Source organism: Scyliorhinus torazame, chromosome 10 (genome assembly GCF_047496885.1).
Source record: "Scyliorhinus torazame isolate Kashiwa2021f chromosome 10, sScyTor2.1, whole genome shotgun sequence".
In the NCBI taxonomy this organism is placed as follows: domain Eukaryota; kingdom Metazoa; phylum Chordata; class Chondrichthyes; order Carcharhiniformes; family Scyliorhinidae; genus Scyliorhinus; species Scyliorhinus torazame.
The window spans coordinates 40,030,578-40,039,422 of NC_092716.1; the positions used below are offsets into that span (position 1 = coordinate 40,030,578).

An 8,845-nucleotide genomic window follows, 5' to 3' on the forward strand; every position below is an offset into this window, starting at 1 on the left:
TTTTGCTCCCCCCATGTCACTCCCGTAAGTCAGCTGACGCCTGCTGATCCCGGCTTCCCCTGCTGTCCCATTGACCTCCCCGTGTGGGAGTCTCCCAATCCATATGCATTCCTTCGTTCCCCTTCCCGCCTTTCCAAAGCCCGCTCCGCCCCCTCTGGCGCAGCTCCTGTCGCGGCCTTGTCTCTCTCCCCCAGCCCATGTAACATTTCCTGCGCGTGATTGACCCCCTATATACAACAACCATCGCACATCAAACCCCAAAACATCCCCCCCCCCACCCTCACAAACCCTCAGTTAGAGTCCAACTTTTCGGTTTGTATAAAGGTCCACGCCTCTTCAGGCAATTCGAAGTAATAGTGTTGGCCCTTGCATGTGACCCACAGTCGCGCTGGCTGCAGCATTCCGAATTTCACTTCTTTCCGGTACAACGCCGCTTTGGCCCGGTTGAAACCCGTTCTCCGCTTTGCAACCTCCGTGCTCCAGTCCGGGTATATTCGGATCTCTGCATTGTCCCACTTACTGCTCCGCTCCTTCTTGGCCCATCTCAGGACCCACTCTCTGTCCGTGAACCGGTGGAACCTCGCCACCATCGCCCTTGGCGGCTCATTTGCCTGGGGCTTCTTCGCCAGCACCCGATGTGCCCCATCCAACTCCAGCGGCCTTGAAGGGGCCTTCGTGCCCATCATCGCCTCGAGCATCGTGCTCGCGTATGCCCCGGCATCAGCCCCCTCCACTCCCTCAGGGAGACCCAGGATTCGCAGATTCTTTCTCCTCAACCTGTTCTCCAGATCTTCGAGTCTTCCCGCCCACCTCTTGTGTAGCGCCTCGTTCTGCTCCACTCTCACCGCCGGGCCCACGAGCTCGTCCTCGTTCTGACTCTAACTCTTTTCTGTACCTCCTGGATCTTAGCTTCGTGGGCCTTCTGGGTGATCCCGAGTCCTTCAATTGCCGAAAGCATAGGCGCCAACATCTCCTTGCGCATCTCCTCGCGCTGCTCCTCGAAGCAGCGCTTGATGAACTCCTGCAGTTCCCCTTTGTCCCTGGCCGCCGCCATTTTGTTTTCTTCCCCTCGCTTCTCCCATTGCTCCAGTGCCGCTTCTTTGGCCGTTACACTTCTGGTCCGTTTCATAGAAGTTGGAGGGGGACCTCTCTCTTCCCTTCCCCACGGGCTGCGTCAAATTTTTTTTTTAAAGTTCCATTGGGGCTCCTCTAACGAGCCCGAAAGTCCGTGGTAGCGGGAGCTGCCGAATCGTGCGGCTTAGCTCCGCAGAGCCGCAACCGGAAGTCGAGAGGGAATCCTTTTGGCAGTGTTCGCTTCACCAGTCTGCCCCAAAAAGTCTATGGAAACTTCTGAAAAAGGTCTGGGAGTCCGTTCCAGACGGGAGCTGCCGAATGCGCGACCTACTCCTCCATGACCGCCACCAGAAGCCTCGTCCCTGCTTCTTCAATGGCCTTGGTAGATCTTTTCACAGTTGTTCACTCTGCTGCTAGAATTCACCTTTGATAGAGTCAAGTCAGATTGCAGCTTTAAGCTTGCCCTTCCCCCGCCTGCATGCTGGAAGAGGCCCTGTTTATCCTGTTGCAGCCAAATCTTTTACTGTTTCTGCCGGGTCTGGTAGCCAAAAGACATAACATTCCTGGGGGACACTGTCAGGGGAATGCTGCAGTCTTCTTCCCACACCGGGAAATGTCAAACAAATGCCGTGGGGGCCCTGTAAAAGAGCCCAAAAGTCCGTTCCAAGCGGGAGCTCCCAAATATGCGATCTAGCTCTGCATAGCCGCACCTGGAAGTCCTCAATTTTAGCATCTTATAACTACTCTTGTCAGAGGATTCTTTACCACACGAGCTTCAAAAACCTCAAACCTGTTGGACATTTGCAAAGGCTGAAGCTCCTTCACTGCTACCATTTGGATCCCCATACGTACCTCACTTGATGACACCAACCCCCTTCCCTCCCCACACCAAATTCAAAGTGTCCAGTCTAAGAGTGTGACTGCCTCCTGGGACAAAGTATCCAAGTAACTTTCCCCTTGGAAAATCCCCAGGCTTTTTACACGTACATAACAAGCAAGAGGTTAGCCAGGGAAAGGGTTGGCCCACTGAAGGATAGGCAAGGGAATCTATGTGTGGAGCCAGAGGAAATGGGCGATGTACTAAATGAATACTTTGCATCAGTATTCACCAAAGAGAAGGAATTGGTGGATGTCGAGTCTGGAGAAGGGTGTGTAGATAGCCTGGGTCACATTGAGATCCAAAAAGACGAGGGGCGAGATTCTCCACTCCCGCGCCGGTTGGGAGAATCGCCTGGGCCGCCAAAATTTCCCGGGACGTCGGTCCGACGCCCTCCCGCAATTCTCCCAAGCGGCGGGAATGGCCCCGTCGAGTTCCGCAGGCCGGAGAATCGCCGGATACACCCTAAATGGCGATTCTTCAGCGCCACCGCTATTCTCAGGCCCGGATGGGCCGAGCGGCTAGGCCAAAACGGCGGGTTCCCCCCGGCGCCGTCCACACCTGGTCGCTGCCATCGGGAACAGCGCGGGAACGCTGGGTGGGCGGCCTGCGCGGGAAGGGGGGGGGGAGAGGATCCTGCACCGGGGAGTACCTCAAATGTGGGATGGCCCGCGATCGGTGCCCACCGATTGTCGGGCCGTCCTTTCTGAAGGAGGACCTCCTTCCTTCTGCGGCCCCGCAAGATCCGTCCGCCATCTTCTTGCGGGGTGGACTCTGAGAGGACGGCAACCACGCATGCGCGTGTGACGCCAGTTATGCGGCGCCGGCCGCGTCATGTATACGGCGCCGCCTTTACGCGGCGACAAGGCCTGGCGCGTGTAGATGACACGGCCCCGATCCTAGCTCATTATCGGGCCCTGAATCGGTCGGGATATGGGCCGTTTCGCGCCGTCGCGAATCTCGACAGCGTGGGCACTTCTGCGCGGGAGTGGAGAATCCTGCCCGAGGTGTTGGGCGTCTTGAAAAATATTACGGTAGATAAGTCCCCAGGGCCTGATGGGATCTACCCCAGAATACTGAAGAAGGCTAGAGAGGAAACTGCTGAGGCCTTGACAGAAATCTCTGGATCCTCACTGTCTTCAGGTGATGTCCCGGAGGACTGAAGAATAGCCAATGTTGTTCCTTTGTTTAAGAAGGGTAGCAAGGATAATCCAGGGAACTACAGGCCGGTGAGCCTTGCGTCAGTGGTCGGGAAATTACTGGAGAGAATTCTTCGAGACAGGATCTATTCCCATTTGGAAGCAAATGGACGTTTTAGCAAGAGGCAGCATGGTTTTGTGAAGGGGAGGTCGTGTCACACTAACTTGATAGAGTTTTTCGAGAGAGGTCGCAAAGATGATTGATGCAGGTAGGGCAGTGGATGTTGTCTATATGGACTTCAGTAAGACCTTTGACAAGGTCCCTCATGGTAGACTAGTACAAAAGGTGAAGTCACACGGGATCAGGGTTGAGCTGGCAAGGTGGATACAGAACTGGCTAGGTCATAAAAGGCAGAGAGTAGCAATGAAAGGATGCTTTTCTAATTGGAGGGCTGTGACTAGTGGTGTTCCGCAGGGATCAGTGCTGGGACCTTTGCTCTTTGTAGTATATATAAATGATTTGGAGGAAAATGTAACTGGTCTGATTAGTAAGTTTGCAGACGACACAAAGGTTGGAGGAATTGCGGATAGCGATGAGGACTGTCAGAGGATACAGCAGGATTTAGATTGTTTGGAGACTTGGGCGGAGAGATGGCAGATGGAGTTTAATCCGGACAAATGTGAGGTAATGTATTTTAGAAGGTCTAATGCAGGTAGGGAATATACAGGTGAATGGTAGTTTTTTTACACAGGGTAGTGGGTGCCTGGAACTCGCTGCCTGAGGAGGTGGTGGAAGCAGGGACGATAATGACATTTAAGGGGCATCTTGACAAATACATGAATAGGATGGAAATAGAGGGATACAGACCCAGGAAGAGTAGAAGATTGTAGTTTAGTCGGGCAGCATAGTCAGCACGGGCTTGGAGGGCCGAAGGGCCTGTTCCTGTGCTGTACTTTTTTTGTTTGTTCCCTGAGGCATCGCATTGTCCGAAGCTTGGACTCCAACTGATTCATTCTGAGCCTAAGTTCCTCGAGTTGTAGTCAACTACTGCAGATGTGGTTGCTGTGGATCACAAAGGTGTCCCAACAATCACACATGCTACAGCTACAACACATCACCAGCCCTGCTGTCTTTATTGTGTTTTATCTAACAAATTAAGTTTGGAAATATCATTCAACGGTTATCTGTAATTTTCTTTTGTTTTTGAAAATATTTTAATTCAAATTTTAACATTTTAACAATCACACAACACATATTTCCAACTGAAATAACCCTGAAGTAACCCCCACCTTCGCTCATCCCCCTCGAGACGAATTTCACCTTTTCCAAACACAGGAACTCCATTGAATCCCTCAGCCACACCAAGGCACAGGGTGGAGGAGCTGACCTCCACCCCAATAGGACATGCCTGCGAGTGATCATCAAGGCATAGGCTAACACATCTGCCCCACTCCAGTCTGCAACTCCAGAAAGTCTGACACCCTGAATATGGCCCCCTGGGGATTAGGCTTCAAGTCCACATGTAAGAATGACCCGCAAAACTCAAAACTTCCCCAACTTCGGGCACGACATTTGCACATGATTGGCTGGGCCCCTCCCGCACCGCTCACGTACATCCTCCACCCCTTCAAACAACTGGCTCATTCTTGACTTCGTCAGGTGCACCTTTTTAAAAAATATATATTTTATTGAGTCATTTATATATTTACACAACAAACACAACCATAAAACAAAACAAGCCAATAGGGTTGCAAATAATCAAACCAACTAAATACATAACACCCCACCATCCCGCCTCCCGCTCCCAACTCCCCTACCTCCTTTCTTTACCCACCCCCACTGCTGACATCTTAACTGTTCTCAAAGAAGCCGATGAACGGCTGCCATCTCTACAGACTCTCTCAAGGTGAACTTTATCTTCTCCAGCCTAAGGAACTCTGCCAGGTCACTCACCAAAAGCCCTGGTTTCGGTGGCCCCGAGTTGCTCCATTCCAATAAGATCCATATATATAGAACACAGAACTCCGGGCTACCAGGGAGGCAAAGGCCAAGACATCGGACTCTTTCGCCCCCTGGACGCCCAGGTCTTCTGACACTCCAAAGATCACCACTTCTGGACTCTGGACCACCTTTACCTTCAAGACATTTTACATAATGTCGGCAAATCCCTGCCAGATTTCCCAAGCTTCAGACAGGCCCAAAACATGTGAACATGATTCACGGGCCCACCCACGCACTGCCCACACCTATCCTCCACCCCTTCAAAAACCTGCTTATCCTGGCCCTGTGGACCACCTTGAACTGAATAAGACTAAGCCTAACATACGACGAGGATGCATTCACTCTCCTCAAAGCCTCCTCCCACACCCTAGCCTCCATTTCCCTCCCCAATGCTTCTTCCCACTTACACTTCACTACCCCTATCCCAATCCATTAACTCCTTATAAATTTCTGACACTTTACCGTCATCTACCCTTTTTTTGACACTGCCTTGTCCTGTACCTCTTGGGACAGCAGGTGAGGAAAGAACAGAACCTGCTTCCGTACAAAATCCCTCACCTGCAAATACCGAATCCATTCCTGATGGGCAACTCAAATTCCTCCACCAACCCCTCCAAGCTTGGAAAGCTGCCCTCAATGAATATGACCCAAACCGCTCAATCCTTATCCGTCGCCACCCTCCCGCTCCCCGGAGCAAACCTATGATTGCCACAAATTGGTGCCCAAACCTAGGCCCCTTCCAGCCTCAGGTGCTGCCGCCACTGTCCACACACACTCAGGGCTGCCGCCACCACCGGACTTACGGAGTACCCGGCCGGCGAGAACGGTAAAGGCGCTGTCAACAGTGTCCCCAAAACCCGTGTCTTTACAAGAGGCTCCCTGTTCCCACACTGACCCCTCCTCCACTACCCACTTCCGAACCATGGCTATATTCGCCGCCCAGTATTAATTCATCAAATCTGGGAGAGCGACCACCCCACCACCACCCCCCCAACCCAGTTCCAGCAGCACCTTCACCAGCATCACCCCCATCTCGGCAAGCTTTGTGGGCAACCAAATGCCATCGGGAAATCCCCGGGCTGCCGGCACAACAGAGAATCCCAACAGCATAGAATCCAGCCCTATGTATGCCAGCTTTTAAAATTCTGAAATGCACGGGCCACCCTTGCATTATTTATTTGAATTTATTCAATGCCTCCTCCACCCCCTTTATTTTATCTCCTTGCTCCCGCTGCCATCGAGGTCTTTGCCAGAGCCTCCTCCATCGGGGCAAGTCTTACCCACCCACTCCTTGAGTGAGGTCAGCATCTCCATCTGATGCCTGTCAAAATGTTTTGAAAATAGCCGCTCACTCCACGGCCATCTTTTCCACTGTAATGGGCGCGGCTCCACCCACCGAGTCTTCTCCCGCCATCTTTCCTCCCGCTGCCACTACCCTCGGCGGCGCACTCTCACTCAATCGCTTTTTCCCAGATTCTTTTCCCCGGTTTTCGACATCCTTGAAATGCCTCGGGCTTTCCCACAAATCCTCACATAAACCTTTCCCCCGAAGCTGGGTACAAAGGACTGAAAAACCACGACTCTGGCAGGAGCCACCAAATATGCAATCTCCAATTATATGCCGCTATTGGAAGTCAAGGGTTATTAGTCGTTCGAATATTAGTTTTCCTAGTTAAGCTATAAATTTAATGCAATACTTGTATCTCCCCAGTACTATTTTAAGCTACTGTCTCTGTTTAGATGAAAATCTGTTGCCACTGTGGTTCCCCGTGTGGGTGGATGCATAGGAATATGAGACCATTCAACTCAAAACTTGCTTTACCATTTTTGTTCGCCATGACAGCTGTCATTTTCCTTTATGTCCCTTAATACCTTTATTTCATAAGTATCTATTTTCCTGTAAGCATTCAATTCATAGTTTAGAGTCCCACGTTACCATTGAAAGAAAACTATGAAAAACATTTCCTTTTGGAAAGAGAAACTATCCAACCTGCTCTTAATTCAAATAGGCCTGTCAATTTGAATTGGAATCATTAAACCAATGGAAAGACTGTACTGTGTTGTTTTACTAAAAAAAAATACCTAGTTTAATCATGAGTAATTTTAATAATGAAATATTAATATTTTGAGTTTATGATCAAGAGAAAGAAGTACAGGTTGGTGGAGGTCAGTCTAAGTTTTGCCCTAAACGTCAAGATGCAAGTTGTGTAATAGTGTGTTTCCATGGATGTGGATCACTCTGCAAATGATGAAGGGTAGAAATTACTGATGGTATTGTTAAATGAGCATTTAATGCAATTTGATAAAATTGCACTAAATGCTCATTTGATAGCATCACTGATTTCCACTTGTGTTTCTGCTATATCACATTGTGCAATATTTTCAAAGATGAAATGGCAGTAATGATTCATTGCAATTAATTTATTTCTTTTTCACCTTTAGAGTATTTATATAATGCAAGTTTAAGAAGATATGAAGAAACATCGAACTTTGTGAAACTAGAATGCTATCATATGAAGAGAAAGCAGATTGTGCTATGAAGGGAAAGTTAAAGCATTGATATTGCTTATATCCATTTCAGCTTTCAAGCCAGTCCTTGTCCTCCATTTATGAATCATTACACTTCATGAAACTTCTTTATTCGGTGCACTTTTGAGTGCATAAATGCAAATTTTTAAAAACTAAATTTTTTAGCATTTCACTCCAAGATAAGCCATCTGACAGTATGCAAATCTACAATTAATCAACTTTCTGTATATTAAAATGCTTTGACATAATTGCAATTAAGTAATATCCATTACGATATTCTGTAAACCCATGGGCTGGTTGAGCACAGGGCTAAATCACTGGCTTTGAAAGCAGACCAAGGCAGGCCAGCAGCACGGTTCGATTCCTGTATCAGCCTCCCCGAACAGGTGCCGGAATGTGGCGACTAGGGGCTTTTCACAGTAACTTAATTTGAAGCCTACTTGTGACAATAAGCGATTTTCATTCATTTTCATTTTCATTTCATTGAAGTTTAACTAAGCAGTTTAAAAATACTGACTCCAAATTAGAAAATTTGTTATTTGAGCCAGAACAATGCTCCATCGCTACTATCCACTGGAACAAACAAATCCACTGCGTAATAAAAGACAGTGCACCCTGACAACACAGCTGCAAGATGTAGCAGAGGCCAGGTAATACAAGTGGGGTAGAATCCAGTTGAGCAATAACCGAGACACTCAGCAAATAGATATAAGGATTTTATTATTTGTCTAACCTGATTTATTTTTACATCTATAATCCCAATGAACTGTGGATATACACAAAGGATATGTGATGTTAGCAATCTCACTATATTTCCCCCCCACCCCCACCCCATTAAGCCTACAGAACTTATTTTTAGGAGTATATTATTCCTTCTTTCTCTCCCCCCCCCCCCCCCCCCCCCCCCCCCCAATTAGGCCTAAAGAACTTATTTTTAGGAGTATATTGTAAGTTCAGGAATGAATCCTGAGTTGACTTTCTCATAAGTCTATTTGCATAGTAAGGACAGAAGAGGACTTCTGCCTGTCCCTATCTGAAAATACCACTCACAAATTGAGCAGCACTTGAAAGGGCAGAGCTCACCAAAGTCCATGAATAGTTGACTTGCAAAAATTAGAACAGCAGCTTAGTCCACCTATGAGGATGGAAAGAAGTTGCTTCATTGACATGAGAGGGACATGGTAGTTTTGCTATATGTATTATGATATCTCATACACTGGTTTC

General features: G+C 48.6%; 1 protein-coding gene across 2 annotated transcripts in view; it reads left to right on the forward strand.

The window, feature by feature from the left end:
• nfat5b (nuclear factor of activated T cells 5b) overlaps nt 1-8,502 on the forward strand; it is a 373,902-nt gene extending 365,400 nt beyond the window's left edge. For both annotated transcript variants that reach the window (XM_072517959.1, XM_072517958.1), the window contains one exon: nt 7,535-8,502. The gene's annotated coding sequence lies outside the window, so the exon portion shown is untranslated. The remainder of the gene's footprint in view (nt 1-7,534) is intronic.
• The last annotated feature ends 343 nt before the right edge of the window (nt 8,503-8,845 follow it).